The 13447-nt window shown below is 46.2% G+C and overlaps 1 protein-coding gene across 1 annotated transcript in view; it reads left to right on the top strand.

Annotated features, from left to right (window-relative positions):
- SLC2A1 (solute carrier family 2 member 1) overlaps positions 1-13447 on the top strand; it is a 1088583-nt gene that overhangs the window by 82549 nt on the left and 992587 nt on the right. The gene's annotated exons all lie outside the window — the stretch shown is intronic.

Genomic DNA, 13447 nt, shown 5'->3' on the forward strand with positions numbered 1-13447 from the left:
GTGGCAGCCGTGCCCTTAATAAGGGCATTGCTACCACCAGAGTTGTAATGAGGCCCATTGAAACCTTTAAACATAACATTCCTATCTCCTTGTTCCCTTTACATTCCCCCCTGTTGTGAGTTCCCTCTAAACGGGAATCTGCCCTGTCAGCTCACCCTTACTTGGAGGGGTCACAGGGAAATCCAAAGGATGAGACAGATGGAACACATGCCTGTCCAATACCCGGTACCACACACTGACATGTGAAGCCAGATGATGGCCTCTGAGGGTGGGCCCACTCCCTAAACAGCCTCAGGCAGGCCGCCACCTTTTTCTGCTACCTCATGCCAACTCTTCCCCTCCTGGGCTGTTTGGCATGCGCAGCACGGGAGCACTTCTACACAGGGCTCACCGGCCATGAGGTGGGCTTTCAAGGGACACTGCGGAGATGCCTGGTTTTGGCGACACCCAGCCCAAACTGAGCAGCTCTTGAGATCTTCAGCTTGGGCAGCACTGCACGGCTGGCACTAAAAATGTCTTTAGGCCCTGGTGGGGGCTGTTTCAGGCCGCTGCTCCCCAGGGAGTTTTTTTTTTTATTCGCCTCTGTTTTTCCTACTTCTTCCTTTTCTTCAACTCTCCTTTTCTAACCGTTGTCTTTCTCTTCAATAGTATCTTCCTTTCCCTTATGGAATGCTCCCCTGCCCAGCCCTTTCTTGGGCAGGGGAGCTTTGTGCCATTGTTTCTTTCTTTTCTTTTATTTCCAACATTCCATACAGCCCCAGGGTAGGCTAGATGGACTAGTCCAAAATGCTTACACACAAACACACACTTTATTTAATACATTAATGTACTCACAGCCCTGGTGCCTTTCTTTATTTCTAGATTTTCCCTTAGGGGACACGCATGTAGCCTATTCTAGCCAGGCCCTATATGGGGCACAGGCTACACAATTATTAATAGCATCTGTAGTATTAATGGTGGTGTTAGTAGTACCAGTGATACTAATGCTGCTTCTGCTACTATTACTTCTGTTGTTACTACAGCTCATAATGCATCTACTACTATCAGTAGAACCGGCACTGAGAGTCCCATCACTACTACTATTTCATACTATAAGCACCCAGTAAAAATCTTCATTTAAGACCAGTCCGAGGGGGGGGGGAGAGGGTACTTCCAACCTCAAGTGACAGATGTTGAATGGGATCCCTTGTAAAAAGATAAAAGAAGTGGTAGATCCCGGCACACTTAAGTGCCACCTGAAAATCCAGTGGGTCCATCCTAGTATTCCGTCCATGCAGGGAAGCCTTTAGGCAGCCATTGGTACTTGACAGTTTAGTTCAAGCTCTGAGTGTCCTCGCTCTGGGCACTACATCAATCCTGCCGGCCATCATCGGGCTGTCATGGTGTACTTCTGAGGGCTTACATCCCTTTCATGCTTTCAATGGCCTCAGGCATCCCGCCTCCCCGGTGTGCATTACAATCACAAAGGGGGCACGTTTCATCGGGATAATGCCTCTCGCTGCTTTGAACAGGGGCTGGCAGAATATTTTAGTAGACAGACTTTCTGTTTAAAAAGCGTTTTCTTGTAGCTGCCTGCCTGAATTGAAACCACTGAATAGTGTGCTACTTGTAATCAGGGGTCTGTAAAGTTTGGCTAGCCAGATGATTTACCCTGCAACTTCCATCAGCCCTAGCCAGGCTAGTCAATGGTGAGGGCTCATTCTAGGCATGGCCCAAAGCACCTGGAGAGCCACAGGTTGCACACCCCTGGGTATTTATATTTCTATTTGCATTTATTTGAAGAACAGGGATGTCAATTTCGATCACACTTACAATAATAAATGTAGAGATGGCAGAGACATTCCCATGAAGGTTGCCTGTACAATAGCATAAAAATTAGAACACGTAGTGAGCCAGTTGATAAGGCTGCACACAAGTATGACATATACCAGGGACAAAACAAACAGAAATAAAGTGTATGTAAGAAGACAGGTGACGTACACAGGTAACATTAAGCAAAGGAGCTAGTGCTTCAAACTAAAGAGGAGTAACATATATGTATATACAATTACCTTATTAAGAGTCACTGGAGCCAGTGGTGGGGTCGGGTAGGGAGGCTAGAGAGAGGGTAGGGAGGAGCTCACTCTTTAGCAAGTAAGAGAAGGGTAAACCTTCGGATCAACAGTATGGAGTCGCCGCTTTGACTGCCCATAGTCTGGCGGCGACATTACTCTCTTGAAAGGTTTTTGTTAGTCTTCCGTGCTTCAATGATTGGAGGCCTGGAGTGATTTAGCTCTTAAAATTTAGTTTCTAGTCTTTCCTACTACAAAGACTGTTTGTCAACTAAGCAGGAAGAGCTCACGAGCAGTCAGTGCAAAAGAAGAAGCTGATAATGTTTTGATCGCATGAATGGTCATTGAATTACATTGATGAGAGCTACATTTCTTACTTTGCCCATCTTTAGAATCAGCCCATGCAGCTAAACAATATTATGAAACTGACTCGAACCTTCATTTGATTTGATGTCTATCCCTCCCAAACGCCACCTTTTGTTAATTTTTAATTTCTTTTTTGTAATACTTTATTGGAACAAGTAAACAGGTTCCAGAAAAATACCTTTACTGTTCCGCCTTCTCTTTCAGGGCACCTTGATTTATAGGGTGCGACTGGGAATTAGCAGCATTGGGGTGGTAGCTGGCCAATCAGTGTACAGGAAAAGCAGGCTGAACCAACCAATATAAGCCCATGCTCGATGACGCTGGCTTTGTCCTCTGGGTGCCCTCCTGTTCTGCTTCATCCCACATCCACCACTCTCTCCCACTTCTCACTTCATCCCTCCACCTGCATGCATCATCCTGTCATCCTTACATTTCAGGGGACGTGTTCAGACCTCAATGTTCTTTGTGCATGCAGCTCTGTGTGGCAGGTATGACAAATCTGTGGATGTCATCTCTTCTCCCCTAGTGGGAGACCTTTCCCATGGGGCCAGGGCGTTGACTGTTCAAGAGTCCCCCTGGGGGGTTGTGGACCGGGGGAGGATCACATGGGAGAGGAAGTCCCTTATGGGATTAGAGACATACATTCACAGAGAACGCAGTATTCCTGTGCCTTATTAGACCCTTCCCCAAGCCAAACCTTCCTTCCCTGTTCGCAGTCAGTGCCAATGTCTTCTTATTGCAACAGAGCATTGCTAGTCTGGGCCCTGCACCCATGTGAGAGCCAAAGAATAAGAGGGTCTGGGACCCTGAGAGAAACGAGCAGTCCCCACGAAAGCATAGCCTTGGCAGGTGAGTAAATCAAGCTATTGCGACCATACATTGCGAGTCTGGTACCTGCACCCACATGAGAATTTGAGAATTATGTGATATGTTATTTATAACACGCTAAATAACCAGAGGTTTTTAAGCACGGACCCGGGGATCAAAGATATGTAACAATAAGAGGTTATGGGAACCTGAAAGCAAAAGGGAAAGATCAGAAGAAAACCGATGCTTGGCAGGAGAGTACACCAAGCTGGTATAATAGAGAACTGCGAGTCTGGGACTCGCACCCATATGAAAGTATAGCAGTACAGTGAAGTTCATCCAAGAAGATACAGGGTCTGGGACCCAAGGGATAAAGAAAGGAAAAGAAAGCAGAAGGAGGTAGCCCCCTAAGCTTTGGAATAATACATTCTGGAACAATTCTCTTGTTAGCTTCTAAAGTCAGAACAGAAGGAATTTAGGGGGGAAAAAGAGCTAACCCCTAATAATTGGAGTCATAGATTGTGAAGCATTAGTTTTGTTGTTTTGATCACCAGAGACATTGTGAACTTTACTGTTGGCAAGAACTGTCATTACGACTTCACTTTGGAAGAGAACACCCTAACACATTTGGTTTAGGTTATTAGTGTTAGGGTCAGAAGTAGGTTTTTGGGAGATGACAGTAACAGCCTCTTTAGTTTACAACCTGACATTTTCACTCTTTTATTTTGAGGGCGGGAAACCCCTCTTACTATTAGGGACAGAGAGGCTGTTTTCCCAACCCTTTTACTCGTTAATAACAGTTTATAACCAAAGCTGTGCCACGTTTGTGTCTGAGCCTTATGTCTGCACCCTTACACAAGTCTACACCCACCCACCAGTCTCGGGAGGATAGCTGAGGGGCAATGTGCTCGCTTTGGAAGCAAGACGACACAGAGCAACACAGGTTCATCCCCAGGTATGTACTTAGAAACCTCTGGATATTAAGCGTTTTATAAATATCACATCATGTCATATCATTATCTCACACCATGGACATTGAAGACAGATTCCTCTCGAAGCCCCTGCTTCCATTTTCAGGGTGGTCATATTTAAAATTACCCACTTGCTCCTCACAAACTGTTTTCTTTTTTATAAACACACTTTTAGCCCCTCAGGGGTTCCCCCTAAGTGCTAATCGCAATAATACCTGCTAAGATGTGATGGGTCAGGCAGTAGCAGCACAGGACCCGTTATTGACCTGTGTAAGTACCGTTCTACTCTGAAATTCCCTTACAAACTGTCTCACGCATGATGCATCAAGGCTCACAACTTCCAAATGATACTCCCAGATTGGCAGGTAACTGACCCTGGGGATCTCAACCAATAACCAGATAGCATTTAATCTAAATGACGTCCTAGTATCCAGCAGCATAGACATTCAACTGAAGACGATATCCAGGGTATTGATATTGATATTTTATTTCTATCGCGCTCGTACACAAGTGTTTCAGAGCGCGACATGGCGAGGGAGGGGAACAGAGGAGAACAAAACAGCGATCTTACTAGGCCCAGTGACATTGAGAATGCACAAGTGCATGGGAGAGGGGGAGGGGAAAAGTGCATGGACGGGGGAGAAGTGGAAAGTGCGAAGCAGAGGAGAAACAGATAAATAATAATAAATAAATAAATAAATAATAAAGGCAACAAACAGTGCTAGTGCAGCCAGCAATTTGCAAGTGCTAGTTTTAAGTCCGCAGACAGGTTAGGTCTGATAAATGTAGGAAGAAAAAGGGGGGGGGTGAATGGGTACAGATTCAGACCCCAGTGCAAGGGGTGGCCCGGAGGCAGTGCAGGATGGTGGCAGGTGATGTGTAGGAGGGTGTAGTGATAAAGGTCTGGACGAGAGTAAACAAAAAAAATACACATGTTATATGTAGGGTACACTGGTTAACATGATGGAGGTTTTGTATGAACATAAAAAAAATCTCGCCATTTGAAATGGCTGATGTACACTTTAGCAAAACAATGCAGTAAGAAGAGTGATAACACAAATACAGCCTAAACGACTAGTGTGTGTCAGGAAATCAACTGGCAACAGCGGGCAAACATATTAGACTACTTAGGGCCTGATTTAAAGAAGTCTTTTTCAAGGGGAAAACCTAACTGAACAACGCTTTGTAAATCAGGCCCTTATTCTTGAAGGAGGTGACTTAGGCTACCTTAAAAGGTTTGATCAATGAAAGCAGCTGCCCCTACGCCGAACGTGGCCATAGAAACGTAGGTCGGTTTCTTTTCTTAGCACACGTGGCGTACCTGGTAAAGCCTGTCTGACCGTCACTGGCGGGGAATGGGGAAGAGGGTTTCTTGGGGTAAACGTTACCTGGCTACGTTTATCATTCAGGATTTCGTTTCCGTTCCCTTTGAAAGAGGAAATGAAAGGGCTGTCATTCATTTGTGTTGTACTGTAAAAAGGACTGCAGTAAAAGCTTTGTCGCGCAGTGCCCCATTAACCAGAATTATTCCCTGAGCTGGAGTGGCAGGCGGGCTAATGTGGTTCTGCAGCGGCGCTCTGTTTAGCAGAGCAACACAACATTCCCCCCCCCCCTCTCCCCCTCCACAGGGACCTGGTTGCTGTGGCGCCGGGGGAGGGGGTGGCCACATTGTCTTGTCCTGGGCGCGGCGAAAGTTAGGCCGGCCCTGTTCACCGATATCTGTCTGTCATAGATTTTGAGTGTGTGGTCGAGTCTTCTTAAAGAGAAGAGCTATATAACTCCTGTAAAGTTCGGGGAGTTGGTTTGAGTTGATTCCTAGCAAAAGAAACATTGTACACATTATTTCAAAGGCTGCACAAAGTGAGAGAGGTGTGCAGGGGCGTTGCTGGGGGCGGGGGGCTAAGGGGGCTATAGCCCCTGATCTTTTGGTTGTAGCCCCGGATAGAATCTCAGGAGCTACAACCAAAAGACTAGCTAGCCCCCAGTCCCAACAGTTCCCCGACAACTCCCCCGGAGGTGTGTGTGGGGAAACATAGGCTGGAATGAGTAGGAAAAGGGGATAGCAAGAATAGGGTGGCCAACTTTTTTAGATCCTTTTGCGGGACGCTTGCCACAGATGATGGCACAGCGTCATTCACGTTTGGCCCACCCCATTTGTAATTGAAACAATTTGTTAATGGCTCTTAACACCTGGCTTTATTGCAATGCAAATGGTTTGTCCTTGGGAGGTGATGGTCACGTAATTTAACTGAAAACATGACCATCACGACCCCAGGAACAAAGCATTAGCTATTGGAATGATGACAGGTGTCAGAGCGTTAGCAGCTCGACCTGCAGGCTCAAAAAAGGAGCCGGGCTGCAGAGCCGCCCAGAGAAAGAAGACGGCAGGCGGCAGCAGGCGGCAGCGCCGTGGTGTGTAGATGGCCACTTCCGTTTGCAGAGTGGCTGTGCTGGACGCAGGTTGTCCCGACTTGCTGTCTCCCGAGAGTCACACTCAAGCGAACAAAGCAAATCATTACAACCTGTGTCCCGCATAGCCACTCTGCAAACTGCCGGACCGAGTCCCCAAATATGGGACGATCCTGCAAAATACGGGACAGTTGGCCACCCTAAGCAAGAGTACATCAAGCCCTTAGCATCTGTGAATATTATACATACAGAGCAGCACATTAAGCTCTTCAGTGAGTGATATCAATGGATGAATGCACCTAATGGAGTGAGTGCATAGCCTGCGTGTTATAGGTTACAGTCTGAGCCGCACGTGAAGCAGAGCGCGACGAGGCAAGGGAGGGGATAAAACAATGATCTTACTAGGCTCAGTGACAGTGAGAACGTGCACGTGCAGGGAGAGGGAAGGGGGAAAGTGCAAGGGAGAGGAGAGAAGTGGAAAGTGCTGAGCAAGGGAATACTGTTACCGGACAAGTTGCAGAAGTTGTCGGATCTGCCATTGTACCTAATTCAACGCCATTCCGCAAACATGGATGAACATTGATTTGTTTGTGGTGCCCCAAGGGGGCATGCACATTTTAAGAAATATTGCTTGTCTTATTTTCGAAACTCCATGTGCATTACCACTTGTGGGGAGATAAAGTTCTAACACTGTGGAGTCACTGAGATTTCTGCATGCGGGGAACCTAAATACTGCATGCATAAAGCATGCCAGATAATTTGTTAATGTCACCTTGAAACCTGGGTACGAACAACCCAGCCTTTCACCCTTTTCGAGTTGCTAGCATACATATGGTTGAAATGGCCAATTGTGAGATTTCATAGCAGAACAAGTGACATGTCAGCAAGCCTGTGTCTGCTTTTCATTCTTTGATTGTTAGTAAAAATGAGACCCATTGATATTTGTACTATTAGAATGTGGGACATTCATGGCAGGCGTCTGACTAAAAATGATCCATAGACCAGGCACAGAGCCAGTCACATGATACGTGTGCTTGGTGCGGTGTTTCATCCTTCTGAGGTTGCTTCACTGAGTACCAGTGACGTGAATTGTTTTACTAGGAGAGTCCATGGCTGGCGTGGAGTCCATCGCAGTCTTTACACCGCAACTCTGGAACCCCAAATGCACAAAAGACTGCGCCATGCAGCGCGACGCACAGTGAGTCAAGGTTTCAGGGACGATAGCTAGAGACTGCGATCGAGCAGGCTTGGGGGCCAGTACAGGTAAGACGGTGAGTTGAATCTGGGGGGATGAACCCCCATCCCGAAATCTGAGATGGAGGGGAGGCCGAAGAGCAGCCTTGTGGGAGGCAGCCTTAACGAATGCTTTCCACAAAGTCGATCTTATACTAGCAGTTTTTAGACATAGATACCAGGCAATGACCCCAGAAGGCTAGTAGGGCATAGATTTAGTCACATGCTACACATGCATGACACAGCTAAACATGCCCTGATGTTGTTTATTAGACAGGTACCATTGCAATATTATTCATTCCCAGATGCCCGTCCCTAGGAAATGCAGCTAGATAACTTTGCTGTAATTGTGTGCTTTTCTAGGCTGATTTTCTTGTTAATGGAAAGCAGACATCGCTGCCACCTGCAAGCCCTTAGTTCTGACCTTTTCAACTCAAAGCTCACCTGAGTGTTCCCTGAATGTCACTTGAGAGCTGAGTGCCTGAGAGAGAGAGGGTGCCGGTGGATGTCTCTGTATTACCTATTGTACTCACCTAATCCCGGATCCTGCAACCTGTACCTGACAACTTGTTCTTGGAAGGATTAGGCCAAAATGACCGAGGTTAAAAGGTCCGAGCACCAAAAGTCTGACCCCCATTTGTTCGCATAGATATATGTGGGGGGGGCTAAAGGTAATATAGAATGTATAGGCGTAAGGTGGAGGGCTGCGGGGGTCTCCCCCCACATACATATATGCGAACAAATGAGGATAAAAGAAAAAGAAAATCAGACTTTTGGTGGTCAGACTTTTAAACTATGTCATTTCACGCAGATCCTACTTGGAACTTGAAATAAAGAAGGTGCCACCTACCTGAGGCTATGATCTCACATTAACAAATGTCTAATCAAGGCTCTATAAAAATATATACTTTATTTACACAAATCAACTGTACACTTAACTCAACTTCCAGCAAGGGAAGTTCAGGAGGTTAAAAAATTACATGTTCTTAGTGGAAAAAGGTGCAAAAGAGATTTAGCCAATATCTAGAGTCCCAAGAGGTAGACCTGAGGAAGGGGGTCAGTACAAAGTACTTTAGGCGGTCCGACAGTGTTGAGCCAGGCTTTGAGATGATGTGCCTGCAGGCCAAACTAGATTCAGAGGCAGCGAGTCACGTTGATCCCAGGTGCCAAATCGACTGGGTGCTCTGTGTGGTTCGAGGTGGCTGCAAGCAATGGAGGTAAATGTCACAAGGAGCGGTTGGACTATTGGTTCGAAATGATGAGTACCTCTGGTTTTGGTAAAGGAGTGGCATACGGGTCCAGGGGTTTGAGTCGAGCTTGGATGCAAAGTCCTGGCAGTTCAATGCAGCAGTTGAAAGTCATTTGTATGGGGCGTTGGTACGTGAGTCCGACAAGTAATGCTGAGCGATGCGGTATACAGCTGGTTCGATGATGCAAGCACAGTGGTTTGAGGATCGAGTGAATTCCAACGGCAGCACTTGTGGATCGTTCTTGTTCGAATGCAGTGATCAAAGCTCAAGGGCGCCTCGATGGGAATATGCAATGAAAACAGGTATCCTGGCTGTTCTGCCTCTCAGGATGCTGTGAGACCCACTGCAGACCCTCTGGGAGATCCACACTGGAAGTGGGTAGAGAGCAGAGCTTTCCTCTACCTTGGAGCGCTCCACCTCATTGACTGAGGGCTTTGGAAAGTTCAACTCTCCCAAAAGAGGTCCAAATGAATTCCTTCTTGCCGCCTGGATGTTTCAAATGTGAATCAAAGAAGGGGTGCAGAGCCCCTCTTATATAGGCAAATGTCCAGAGGGGATTGTACAAAAGCAAGCCTCATTTAAGGAGTCCAGTTCCTATGCTTGTGGAAAGTAGTCCTTGCCTTCTAGCATTATACCCAAAGTGCTTTGCACTAAAGTAAGTAAAGGCGACAAGAAAGAAGGAGAGGTACAGAGAAAAATAAGATGGCAGAATCCTTCCGCATCTATGCTGAGCTCTCTCTGACTACATTAGCCATGCCCCTTTTTCAGACCAATAGTATCAAAGGCCATTTGGTATGCAACACCCTGGTCCAGAGCTAATCCTTTTGTTTAGGGTGTGTCATTTGAATCATGTTACATGTTTCCCAGAACAACGCCTTCTGAGGGGATGTCCTTCTGGAGAGAGGTGTTATGTGACCTCACAAATGATCAAAAGACAGGTAGGGCCCACTGGCTCTGGATGGACCTGCTGGCTTCTACCTAGCCAGGCTAGGGAGAATACACAACAGCCTGTCCATGACTGGGTTGGGGTCATAGTGTTGACATATGTATGACACGTGTATGAAACAGATCAGATGTGGCTTTAATAATTATGTAAATTACCATCTACTATTCCCAAACTCAGGTATGTCTTATCTTTAAAGATTAAACTGCCAGCAGGATGTTAACTCTTCACAGGTAAATAGTTTTGAAACAGAGGTGAAGATTTTAAAGGCAGCCGATTTGCGGAGGTCACTTTGCGACCACTCCAGTTGTCAAGATGGCACCTGCAACCGTTGAACCTGCTCGGTGCCACCGGAGAGCAGGTCCTGCAGTACAGGATACTGATGCAGCAGTGCACAGGTGTACACTATGTTTTTGGCATGGAGTTCAGGAAAGAGGGGTCTGGTTAGCAGACTATCCTTTGCTTGCATCATTTTATCATTCAAAAAAGCTAATGTTTTTAAACCCTTACAAGATTTCAGTTCTTCAAAGTGGGTCAGTGCACACCTGCTGTACTGAGCAGTAATCTACTCAGCGCAACGGATGAGACATTAAAACTTTCCATGTTGAAATGTTTGCTCTGATTATGCATAGATAACTGTTGCACAATGCACCTTCGCATGAATGCAGGAAATAAAAGTATGATATCTGACTAGAGTCGAGAGCATTACCTTTGCATGTTCAGACCCAGTGGTGGTGTTTATTCTCATGAGAGCATGCACACAAAGTATACTCAACTGAGATTACCTACCCTTATCAAGGCGAAGATACCGGTGCAGAAGATCCAGTATAAAACAGCGGCAAACGCTAGCTTAGTTACTGGGTTGGTATGTGATGGTTTCAAAGGTGGCATACATTCAAGACATTCTTAAGTACCCGTTGCAGGGTGAATCAAATGTAAATCCTGACCACAAGCCCAAGACATGAAATTAACGCTCAAAGTTTCTGCAAACTGTGCATGCGCATTGGGTAGGATAAGCTTGGAAGGAAAAGGTAATTTCCCATGATCAGATCTAGATGACTAGAAACTCAACCTGCTTTCACTTACAATAAGAGCATCATGTAAGGACAAAGAACACACCAAAGCAGGCAAACGCAAACACCACAATTCAACATCAGGACCAAGATGAAAGGACCCACAACTATACGAAACCCCAGCATTGCACAAGCATCTGTAGTTCCGGGGTTGTTACGAAAAGGAGAATGGAAAGTGAAGGATCTGAGAGTCATTGGGCCTCATTAAGGGGATGGCGGTAACTCTCCGGTGCTACCGGTGGGTCGCCGCCGGACCCGTAATAATTTACTGCCAGCTGACTTCCTGGTGCCACTGGGCTGTTACAAGTCTGGCGGCCAGGAAGTCAGGCGCTGGTACATTTGTTAATCCCCATTCCCATACAGTCCTATGGAACTCTATGGGAGTGGGGACACAGGAGTACCAGCTCCGTTAACAACGTTGCAGGTGCTCCCGTGACAAGTCTGCCTACCGTGGCCGCTGCACCTCGCAGGGTCATACCTGTCGGGCACAGCAGCTGCGGCAGGCAGACCTGTAGTTTGACAGTCTGGAAATAATGGTGCCGGTGAGCTTACGGGCACCCATGTTTCCGGAACGGCAAACATGAAATGAGGCCCATTGTCAAAACCCATGATAGTGGAATGGTGCACTCTGTTTAACCGATAAAACAGTTCAATGTAGATTCTCAAATGTGGATCTAGCGGCCGTCACCATGTCCTATCTGGATGGGAAGCTCTCATAGATGAGGAATTGTATTAAGAAACCAACAAAGCAGTTATATATATGCAGCTGAAACTCTAGAAATGTAGGGGTTTTCCAATGCTAGTAGGCACTGTGAGCAAGAACAAAACACAATTTCAGAGAAAAATGACCTTGCTGGTTGAGGATTACCTTAATACTAAATTGATATAAGCACCCGGGAGAGTGGTGCTACCCAATCAGGAGGCTCGGAACGTAGGATATATCTGTAAGTATAAGACTAGATTCTATCTCATCGTCCTGCTGTTGCCCTGAGCCCTGCATTCCAATGCTGTGGTACTGTTATGATGAGGTGTAGGCCTCTCTTGGTTAGTACACAGACCAGCTGTGGAGCCATGTAAGTTGAACCAGGATACTTTATTATACATGGGTGCATTCCAAGGCCGTGCTAGCCTATCCTTTCCCCCTCCCCTCCTCACCCGCACCTCCTCAGCCTCGACTCCCCACACCATACCTGTGCTTACCTCTCTACCTGCAGCTCTCCTCTTCGCACTCATACACAGGGTCAGCCTCAGGAAAAGTAAAGGGCTACTGTCAACACATCTGACTCCGACCATTTTCATTTGTAGTTTACTTTAAGAAGGAAATAGGGCAATGCACGATAGCGCAGTTACATTTCCTTACAAAAACAGCACCACAGAACAAAAGCCCAGTGATGTGATGGTAATATTGTTAATGAGCCTGAGCTGCTGTGGTATGAGCCAGTAACAGGCCTGAGCCCTCGCCGAAGTCCTGCTTCACTCGGGCCTAACAGGGCTTGGGCTGCCAGGGCGGCCCTTACCAGCCCTCCCCGCCACAATCCAGGCTCATTAAGCTTAAAAGAAACATCTGTGAGAAAGCCAAGTCACATGTCATAGTAGTGAAATGAAAATGAATCTCTGTTCCCATAATTATCATAATTATTCACATCTCTGAATTGAAAGAGAAGTTGCTACATATGACAAGGTGGATGAAAAAATGCCTAAGCCTAAAATCTATTAAAAAAATAGTCATTAACTGAATCAAAAATAGTTTATATGAAGAACTTCCATGGCCACCTAGACTTACAGTTTATAACATGATAGGTGCCCAAATCATTGGCACATTGAAGACACTCAGAAGGAAATGTGGCAATGATGTGAGAGCATAATCAAGTATATCATTACCCTAGCCTGCCATGAAATAAAATCATATATGCAAATGAAAGTCAAGCTTCAGACATTACCCAGGAAAAAGACGATTAGTGCCAACATCCTCAAGTCTAACTTTGAAACCTTTACTTGTTGTGACTGTGAAAATATTTTACGTCTGGCTTGGTGTGACAGAATGGTCATCTGGAGAGGGCAGGGGAGCTTGAGCTTTTTGATTTTTGTTAACATAAAATTATGTGGGTATTTCTGTTGCTGAATGGGATGTCTGCTAATCAGAGCCCCTTCCATAAATGTTCCATGCCAAAATGATAGTGCGTACATGTGCCTTTGCAGAGACAGTCTAGAGGCGCTCTCATTTGCATCTCTTTAGTGGCACAGAGCAGGTTCAAAGGCCACATGTGCATCCCTGACAGCTGCTGCAACACAAGGTTCCTGCAGGCAGAGGCGTCTTTTTGATCTTCTGCACATCTGATCTAAA

This window comes from Ambystoma mexicanum, chromosome 8 (assembly GCF_040938575.1).
Source record: "Ambystoma mexicanum isolate Mex_15411 chromosome 8, UKY_AmexF1_1, whole genome shotgun sequence".
NCBI lineage: Eukaryota > Metazoa > Chordata > Amphibia > Caudata > Ambystomatidae > Ambystoma > Ambystoma mexicanum.